Source organism: Macrobrachium nipponense, chromosome 7, assembly GCF_015104395.2.
Source record: "Macrobrachium nipponense isolate FS-2020 chromosome 7, ASM1510439v2, whole genome shotgun sequence".
In the NCBI taxonomy this organism is placed as follows: Eukaryota; Metazoa; Arthropoda; class Malacostraca; order Decapoda; family Palaemonidae; genus Macrobrachium; species Macrobrachium nipponense.
The window spans coordinates 25,117,791-25,127,790 of record NC_061109.1 but is presented as its reverse complement, the minus strand read 5'-3'; the positions used below and the strand labels follow the sequence as shown (position 1 = coordinate 25,127,790).

Genomic DNA, 10,000 nt, shown 5'->3' with positions numbered 1-10,000 from the left:
ATTGCCGGTCCCAGCGGCCTTCGCTCTTCAAAAATATTGATTCGAATCAGTGAGGAAAATGAGATATATGTGGTCACCATAAAGTCAGCTCGTCCCAAGGTTACGTTCTTCAGTGGAAGACGCCTTCATTGCATTGATTTCTGGCCGGGATTCTTCATGTGTTCCGTTTGGGCTCTTCCCCTATAGCTTGTCTAGCTTCTTTAACTTTGGCTTGCTACAGTGTGGGCCTCCCGTTAAAGAGTAAAATACAGAGAGCCTTCTGAGAGACTCGAGAATGTAGCAGTGGTCTCGATACACCAACGTTTAATCTACACACACAGAGTCTTCATAAAGACGAAAGCGCTTGGATTTCTGCCTATAAATTTCCTGTGGTATTCGCTTATCTAATGAAGTCACGTGCATCTACTGTGATTTTTTAAACACACACATATAATATTAATATATATATATATATATATATATACATACACATATCAAAATATAGCTAGTGTATGTATATCCATGTTTGGTTTTTCGTGACTTACAATATCAGTCAACAGGCACTAAACTCCATCTCTATAATTGCCATTGCCTAGCCTGGAACCCAGTGCATACATGCAAAATGAAGGTACCTTGGTTAGATCGTCTCTTAAATGACTGGCATTTTCCACACAAGTAAATAAATTAAAAAAATTAAATAAGTAAGTAAATATATAAATAGATTCTCAAGATGATTCCCTCACAGGTCGCTATGAACGTGGGCGCTATCTTGTCTCGAGGGGATTGTCAAAAAATGTGCGATAACGCAGCCTTTGCTCTCAGTAAGTAAGACAAGAGCTTATCGATAAACTGATAACAGCCGGTATCAAGATAGGCATTCAGAGAAAGCAACCAGGGAATTGGTTCCTCTCCGATAATTGGTGATGTCACGATCAGGCGGAGCATCTTTGTCGGGCTCATTTCAGTTCAGTTTCTGTTAATATTCGCAAGGATTTTTATGATCGACGCTCTTCACGTCTTGGGTTTGTTATGTTTTTTCACCTAATTTAATCCTGTAAAACATCTGATGGTTCCTGACAGTTTTTCGTTATCTGATTACACAAAGATAGCGTTTTACCACCTCGTCGGCACGCTTTAGAAACGAACCAACAGTTTGTTAATATTTGGTAATGAAGTGAGTAATCACCTGAAACACCGCCAGTCTTTCACTCATAACCTTAGAGAAAAGGATGTTTCGTTTGAGACTGTTTGCCATGATCCTGAGTAAAATGTAAAAAGACTGTAAAGCTTTGTTTGGTGAAAAAGAATTACATCTATACAAACATTACTTACGAAGGAGATTTTTGGTTTGTCTTCACGCACTTCGAACGAGGTAAGCTTTTCCCCTTTTTCATGTCAGCGTCGCTTATCACCATCTGAGGCTTTGCATTCCTAAAGTGATTTCAGATTTATTCGTTTCCCCGAACGTCATTTGCTTTTCCGAGTACACAAAAGAAGCTACATCAAATGAACCTGCTTACTCTTCTTTTGTTTCGTGATCTCGGTGACGTCCTCACACATTCAAGTGTCCTCATAAACTTTCCTTTTTCGCCCATCCTGTACTCTGGAGTTACGGGACAATGATAATGGGGAAATCTAGAAGCGACTTACGAGGGTAAGGAATCACTAACATCAAAGCGCGTTTGACGGATGACGTTCGTGAAAATAAATGACGCAATTTCGTCACTGGACATGAATGTCAAAGGTAACTCATAACTACTTTCCCTTCTGATACCCGTTTGTAAAACATTTCAGAAACAGGACCTCTCATTTGCCTTTATGAACTCCTGAAAGTCTATTTACCGAGGATTGTTTTACCTGATCTTATTTCTGAACGCCTACATTTTGTATATAGCGTTCGGTTGCGGGAGTCTCTTTGCACCTTTTCCTGTGCTCTGCGTTTCACTTCTCGCTGCACTTCCTGTAGGCTCACCTTCAGTCCCAGTGATACGTATAGGGGGATAGTGCCGCCAATGCACCTCATGCTGTGCACTGTAGGCATCATTTAAGGTTCTTTGCAGCGTCCCTTCGGACCCTAGCTGCAACCCCTTTCATTCCTTCTACTGTACCTCCGTTCATATTCTCTTTCGTCCATCTTACTGTCCACTCTCTCTTAGCAATTGATTCATAATGCAACTACGAGGTTTCCCTCTTGTTACACCTTTCAGATGTTTCTACTTTCAATTTCGTTTCAGCGCTGAATGACTTCATAGGACCCAGCGCTTGGCCTTTCGCCAAAATTCTATATTCTGTCCTATTCTATTGAGTCCTAGTGTCGTTTCTCCGTTACGGTACTTCTGAATATTTCCTGTCTCTTTCCTTCTTTCCTTGTTCCAATCCTCTTTACTTCTTTGACAGTTTCATAGACGCTTTGAAGTTCTCCCTCTGCCAAACCGTCCCCCACCCCCAACCCCCAACCCCTCCCGACCTAGCGCACCGCGCCCAGTCCTTTTTCCGTTTCTGTTTTCTCTGCCTCAATTGAATTGAATTGATTTGAATATAGAATTTAGGCCAAAGGTGTCATTCAGCGCTGAAACGGAAATTGACAGTAAAAGGTTTGAAAGGTGTAACGGGAGGAAAACCTCAAAGCAGTTGCACTATGAATCGATTGTTAGGAGAGGAGGGAAAGTAAGATAGAGGAATGTTCATTATACTAGGAATGGACGGGGTTGCAGCTAGGGGCCGAAGGCTCGCTGTAAAGAACCTCAAGTAATGCTACATGAGGTGCCCCGACGGTACTACCCCCTAAGGGGCTGTCTCAACTGAAGCTCGTCGGTCTTTTGCTAAGTCTTCAGGACATTACAGTCTTCTTTGATCTGTTCGCATTTAAGGGTCATTAATAAATTAAACTTGCAGACTAAAAATCAATTATTCTCAATGTGTCCCACCATTGTTTTTCTCATTATCAATGTCTCTGCCTCACTTATCAATTCTGGTCTTGTTAAGATTATTATCTGCACCTTCTAAGAACTGACACTCAAAGGAAAGTATGAAAGGACAGAAGATAGCTAAAGATAATTGCTTTTTTTTTTTTTGGTTTTTTTTTTTTTTAGTTAGAGGGAAGGCGAAGCAAAAATGTAGCTCGGTCGAATGATATTCAAGGTGATAAAAAAGACGAATCGGTGGAAAGAATTAAAATAAAAAGCGACATTAAAATCAAAGATAAAACTAAAACTTAGTAGCAATTAAGTGTGACATGAAACTTTTCGAAACGTTTATAAAAAATTTCCTTCCTCCACCGTATCTTGTCTTCCACAACGCTGGTGATAGTGAACGGTTCTCGTGTTCTCCTGTTGCTGGCCACTGAAGTCTGCGGCTATCGTGAATATCTCCCCCTTGACTTGCTTTTCTTATTCCACCCATGTACTACGTCTCTCTTTGGTCATCCTCCTTTCATTAATATTAATATGGAAAAGAGCAAACATGAATACAACAAGGAGAACAGATAACGAGCAGAACAACGAGCAACATTTATTTGCTGACAAGAACACTGAGATAGTACATGACTGGGACAAGGGTAACTTAAAAAGCCAGAAAGGCGCCGCTAGCTGCTCCAAAAATCGAGTTAGTTCCAAACAGAAGTCTGTCTAGGGAATAAGCATCATAAAACGAGACTCACCTCTTCCTTTATGACTTGATTTTTTAAAAACTTGTCTCTTCCTATCCTTCATATTGCAAATTTCAATACAAAACAAGGAGGGCGTTGCCAAGCCGCATCCGCGGACGTGGGAGTTACTGGAGCCTAGTGAACGAATTATTCAGCATTTGACGGACGATCTTGGTTGCTTCTACCTCGTAACCCCAACAGTCTTACTCTCATCTTTATGTCTAACCCTCCTCTGTTCCTGTGGTATCTCGTGGCTCTATGGATAGAAAAGGAAACTTGCTCTGGAATGAGCAGACGATAGTAAGGACATTTTTATATAAAATCATGATTGAACGGGATTCGAAAATTAAACGAAAGCTGTAGACGCAACAATCTGAGATCAGATTAAACAGTGGGAAAGTGATGGTTTATAACTGAAGCAAAGCCATTCACTTCTCGATGAAAATGATGGCCTTTCCATATCACTAAAATGGAAAGAAATGTCAATCCTCACTAATACGGGAAGTAGTAGAATATGACATACGGCATAGGTGTCATTTTATAACATCTTATTAGCTCAGCTGAAAACATAGACGGGGTCACGGTTTCTAATTAGCTCTCTTCAACTTTTACTATTTGCAACCGTTCATTTTATTACTAATTTTGCCCCTTCCAGTTTATTCGGGCTTGCACAGTCGGTACTGAGTTGGACTGCATTGCACCACTTCCCGCCCAACAGTTTCAATTTTCCTTCGTGGCATTTGCCTTTATACATTTATCACGTTCCACATCTTCGTAAATCAGCTATATATATATATATATATATATATATATATATATATATATATATATATATATATATGAATAATTATCACATCGAACCGTGATCCATTTATATATCAATTCAAGCTACAAATGTCCTTTAATATCTAAATTCACTTTACCTCCCAAATGATATATTTTCATATATGTACCGAAGGGAATTTTTTAGTTGATAATAATTTCGTCCCCCCATGGGATCGAACCACCGTCCAAGTGGACGGGGACGAAATCAGGACAGTCAGTGACGCTATCCAATCAGCCAACAGAGACGCTATAAGTTCATATCGATTCTGACCTTACAAATCACCCTCGATCTCGGTGCTTTCGTAATTAGAATCGATATGAAACCCCGTCTACCATGTTAGCCAATTCGAGCGTTTGACAGCACGTAGCCTTTTGCTATGAATAATTATCCTGATTTCGTCCCCGTCCACTTGGACGGTGGTTCGATCCCATGGGGGACGAATTATTATCACTAAAAAAAATTCCCCTTCGGTAACATATATGAAAATATATCATTTGGGAGTAAAGTGAATTTAGATATTAAAGGACATTTGTAGCTTGAATTGATATATAAATGGATCACGGTTCGATGTGATAATTATTCATAGCAAAAGGCTACGTGCTGTCAAACGCTCGAATTGGCTAACATGGTAGAACGGGGTTCATATCGATTCTAATTACGAAAGCACCGAGATCGAGGGTGATTTGTAAGGTCAGAATCGATATGAACTTATAGCGTCTCTGTTGGACTTGATTGGATAGCGTCACTGACTGTCTGATTTCGTCCCCGTCCACTTGGACGGTGGTTCGATCCCATGGGGGGACGAAATTATTATCAACTAAAAAACTTCCCCTTCGGTACATATATGAAAATATATCATTTGGGAGGTAAAGTGAATTTAGATATTAAAGGACTTTGTAGCTTGAATTGATATATATATATATATATATATATATATATATATATATATATATATATATAAATATAGTATCTGCAGACGGTTTTTGTCATTCCCTCTTCTTTCCTTACCTGAGATGGTTGGTGTTTTAGTAGTCTCTCTCTTTTGTTTTTTACTGTCTTTTTTTAAATAACGCTTTTTTTTTTTTTTTTTTTTTACAGTTTTTCAATGTCAATTTTAATTTTTGATGAATTCCTTTTATGTATTAATATAATGTAATTGTTTTTATCTTCACAGAACTGATGATGCACCTGTTTTGTGTGCGAAACGTTTTTTGTATAATAAATCATGGCCTGTTGCTTGAGATGTCATGGAACCTCATGAAATCTGGTATATTATATATATATATATATATATATATATATTATATTTATTGTGTGTGTGTGTGTAGATACAATACAATGACAGACGTAATAAAGTCTGGTTTGAAAACAAAAGAAAGAGGTGTGGAGGAATGATTCACCAGCAAAACATGTCGCAGGAAAACACATACCAGATTGACCTAAATCAAATGCCAATTAAGTTGAGATGCAGTATCCGTCACCGTTGGTATAAATCAGTTTTAGTTGTAACTGTGAATGAAGGATTTTTCTGCAATATTCTAAAGTAGAGAATAAGGGAACAAAAACTTTAAAATAGTTTAATAAGTGGACCGAACTGTATGGCGATACTCACAGTTGTGATGTGACTAAAATTGCGGAAACTGTTGTAATTCTGCCATAAAATCTTATCATTCAATTCCAGTTACTTACCCACCCCTTTTCTAGAAATTTAAATTATTAGATTACCGTTAATATCTCAAGAGACCAACTGCAGTCTTCCAAACTTCTCGCCCTTCTCTTGAAAATCTTAGTCTCAAAGATTCTCTAGGAGTGTGCTCTTTGCAACATTTGCAGACTGACAATGGGAGGGTCTCGATTAGTTAGGCAGGTTGAGAGGTCCACACCAGGCCTCTTCCCTTTGACAACTTACCAGTTGTGCAGTCATGCTCAAATCTGAGGCGACGTGATCCTTTTTGTATCGGCTAAAATCTCACACTCACGTAACGTTGCTAAGTAGTGTTAAACATTTTTTCTTTTTTTAATTTCATACATGTCGAAAAGTTTGCGAATTCACAGTTAGCACCATTTACCTTATAGTTATATAAATATGATAATTTCATGCATTGGTACCTATAATTCGTAATATGTGTGATTTGAACTTTTTTTTTTTTTTTTTTTTTTTTTTTTTACGGTGCGATACGGTTAACGTTGCCGTCAGTGACAGAGCATTTAAAATGCTCCTCGGACTGATCAACGTAACTACCTCTGCAGTATTATAACAGTAGACCTGATAAGCTCACCGGCCATAAGAACACTTTCAAAATAGGAATATGAATTAACAAGTTTTATTTGAATCTTCCAGTTTTAAATTGGAGAAGGGGCCGTACTGGCATAAAGTCGACTTATCTAACCCCCACCCCGCCTACACAAATAAATCTATAATGGGATCTGAGCAGGGTCTTTCATTCTCTCTGTATAAATTGTTAATGAATCGAGAATATATTTAGCTATTTTTCCTTCATAATAGCACTCAGTACACCAGGATTTTATTATTACTGAGGAATGTTGACGTTCCGGTTCTCTAAAAGCCTGTTCGGATGAGGTTACCAGCCATTACAGTTATCTAGGTCTACTGGGTACCAACTTCACTGCTCAGGTCGAGAGAAATAGATTGGGTTTCAAAATGAACATTCCGAAATTTCCCTACCCACTACTCTGCTCGAGAGGACAGTCTTTTCACTGGACCACGAACGTGGCTGAAATAGTCATTATTTTCAATAAAACCTGTGTTAATGAGGGTCTTCTTTCAGCATATTATTATTATTAATTATTATTATTATTATTATTTTTATTATTATTATTATTATTATTATTATTATTATTATTATTATTATTATTATTATTATTATTATTTTGCCATATAAAAAATGGCAGAAAGTTTGTAATTTGGACAGCTACTGTATGATTTACCTGCTGTTACCATAAGACGGTTGTTCGACAGACTGAAAAACTACAATACAAGCTCAACGGAATCCTGACGGCGATTCTCTTCAGTGAAGCATATTATTATCATTGTTCAAAGGGTCCACAATAATAAAAATATTAAAAGTTCGTGCATAATCTATAAACACTATAAAAGCTTTCGAACCCTTCTCTGGGTTCATCTTCCTCTTTTTGACTGAAGATGAACCCAGGGAATGGTTCGAAAGCTTTTATAAAGTGTTTATAGATTATACACGAACTTTTAACATTTTTATTATTATGGACCCCTTTGAACATTGTATATGCCCTCGTGATAGAGAGTATATACAATGTTCAAAGGGGTCCACAGTAATAAAAATGTTAAAAGTTCGTGTATAATTTTCAGACACCTTATGAAAGCTTCCGAACCCTTCCCTGGGTTCATCTTCGGTCCAAAGTTTTTCCCCTTGCAACGGGCTACGATCACATCCCATTACAGGTGTCATTCAGTACCCCATCCCTCCCTACCGTGAACCCCCTAACTGATCGCCCACCAGCGGTAAACTGGGATTTTAAAAACCAACAGAAAACCAGATACTTTAGGGCGACCACGGAAACCAGGCTGCAGTCAATAGTTCAACCGGCAGACGCCTTACTTTGTACTAACACAAATTGTAGAAATGACCACCACAAGAGGGATCTGAATGAATTCTATTCGAACATAATCTCCGCTATGCTTGCTTCGGGCAGGATTGCCTACAGATTTCGTCAAGGTAATTCTCGTAAAATACCTGGATGGAATGACTTGGTTAAAGATCTGTATACATACTCACGAGAAATGTTTTTACTGTGGAGGAAAAATGGTAGCCCCAGGGAAGGGCACACTGCATTACTAATGAGACAGGCGAGAGCGCAGTTCAAACTTGCTCTTAAGCACTGCAGGTTAAATGAAAAACAACTAAGAGCCGATGTAATGTCTAGAAACTTAGAATCTGGTGATTATCCTCGTCTTTGGAAAGATATCCAGTCCTTAAATCCCAAAACTAAAAAGCTATCACAGAGAGTAGGGGAAGCAGTCGGAGACGAAGCTATTGCAAGAATGTGGGGCGATCACTTCAACAATATCCTGAATTGCATAAATGATCAAGATTCCCGAAGGTATGTAGATAACCTCCTTACTGACAACATTCAATTTCATTTTGCAGACCGTATTACGCCAGGTAACATAAGCGATGCCATAAACAGCCTACCTAATAATAAATCGCCCGGCTGTGATGGTCTTCCTGCAGAGGCCTTCAAATTCTGCCATCCGATAATTTACATTTTGCTAGCTGCCCTATTCAATGCGTGCATAATTCACACCGGTTTCTTCAGACTCCTTACTCTTAGTTCACTTGATACCATTAATAAAAAACAAGCTAAAGGACGCAGCTGACCCTGGCAACTACCGGCCGATTGCAATCACAACGATCGCATCGAAGATACTTGAGTCTGTTCTTCTAGTGAGACTTCTCCCCTTTCAACACACCACTGACAACCAGTTCGGGTTTAAAGCAAACCACTCTACCGACACCTGCATCTACATACTGAAAGAATTGCTGAACTACTACCTATCATCAGCCTCTCCTGTTTTCCTTTGTTTTGTGAGAAAAGCATTTGACAGAGTAAACTACCTGAAGCTCTTCCTGAAGCTGCATAAAAGGGGCACACCCCTGTATCTAATTGGCATTTTACATTGCTGGTTTTCCACACAGCAATTCTGTGTCAAATGGGGTGGTAAGTATTATCTTACACCTTCGGCTCCCTAAACGGGCTTCGGCAAGGGGGCATTCTCTCTCCATACCTGTTTAATACGTACACAGATGCCTTGAATGTCAAACTGAACTCGCTCCCAATCGGATGCAACGTCAATGAATCAACTATAAACAACCTCTGTTACGCCGACGATATGGTTCTGATTTCCCCATCAGTGCAAGGTCTCCAACGACTCATCGACACTTGCCGCCAATTTGCAGAGGAATTTGATATAATCTACAACGAAACCAAGACCCAGTGCATGTCGCTGCTCCCGAGATCGCTTAAGCATGTTGCAGAACCTCAAATTTTCCTCGGAAACCATCGGCTGGAATTTGTGCACGAATTTCCGTATTTGGGTCACATTATCACCGACGACCTAAAAGATACGGCAGACATTGAACAGAGGCGTCGTAAACTATGTACAGCTGGCAACATGATTGCAAGGAGGTTTGCCTTCTGTCACCGAGACGTGAAACTGCTGCTCTTCCGCTCGTACTGCTACAGTATCTATGGGTGTTCCCTCTGGACGAACTATACCCGAGAGACCATGAGACGCATCACTGTTGTGCACAATGACATTCTGAGACGCCTCTCAAACACTCCCCGCTACCACTCCGCCACACAGATGTTCATAGAAAACCACCTGGACAATTTAAAAATCATTGTTAGGCGAACAATGTCCAGTCTGATAACACGAGTGAGAAACAGCAGCAACTCGCTCATACAAAGCATCCTAAGGAGTGAAGCAAGAAGAAAATCTAAATTGTGGGAAAGATGGGAAAATGAGGCCTTTGTCCCATAAAGAACTTAAT

General features: G+C 39.3%; 1 protein-coding gene across 3 annotated transcripts in view; it reads left to right on the top strand.

The window, feature by feature from the left end:
• Nucleotides 1-882: 882 nt before the first annotated feature.
• LOC135217313 (adenylate cyclase type 2-like) overlaps nt 883-10,000 on the top strand; it is a 36,920-nt gene continuing 27,802 nt past the window's right edge. Inside the window, exon 1 of one of the 3 annotated variants that reach the window (XM_064253098.1) lies at nt 883-1,001. The gene's annotated coding sequence lies outside the window, so the exon portion shown is untranslated. Of the gene's footprint in view, nt 1,002-1,132; nt 1,352-1,700; nt 1,724-10,000 lie in introns of those variants that run through there. The other 2 variants (XM_064253097.1, XM_064253099.1) reach the window with 2 other exon arrangements.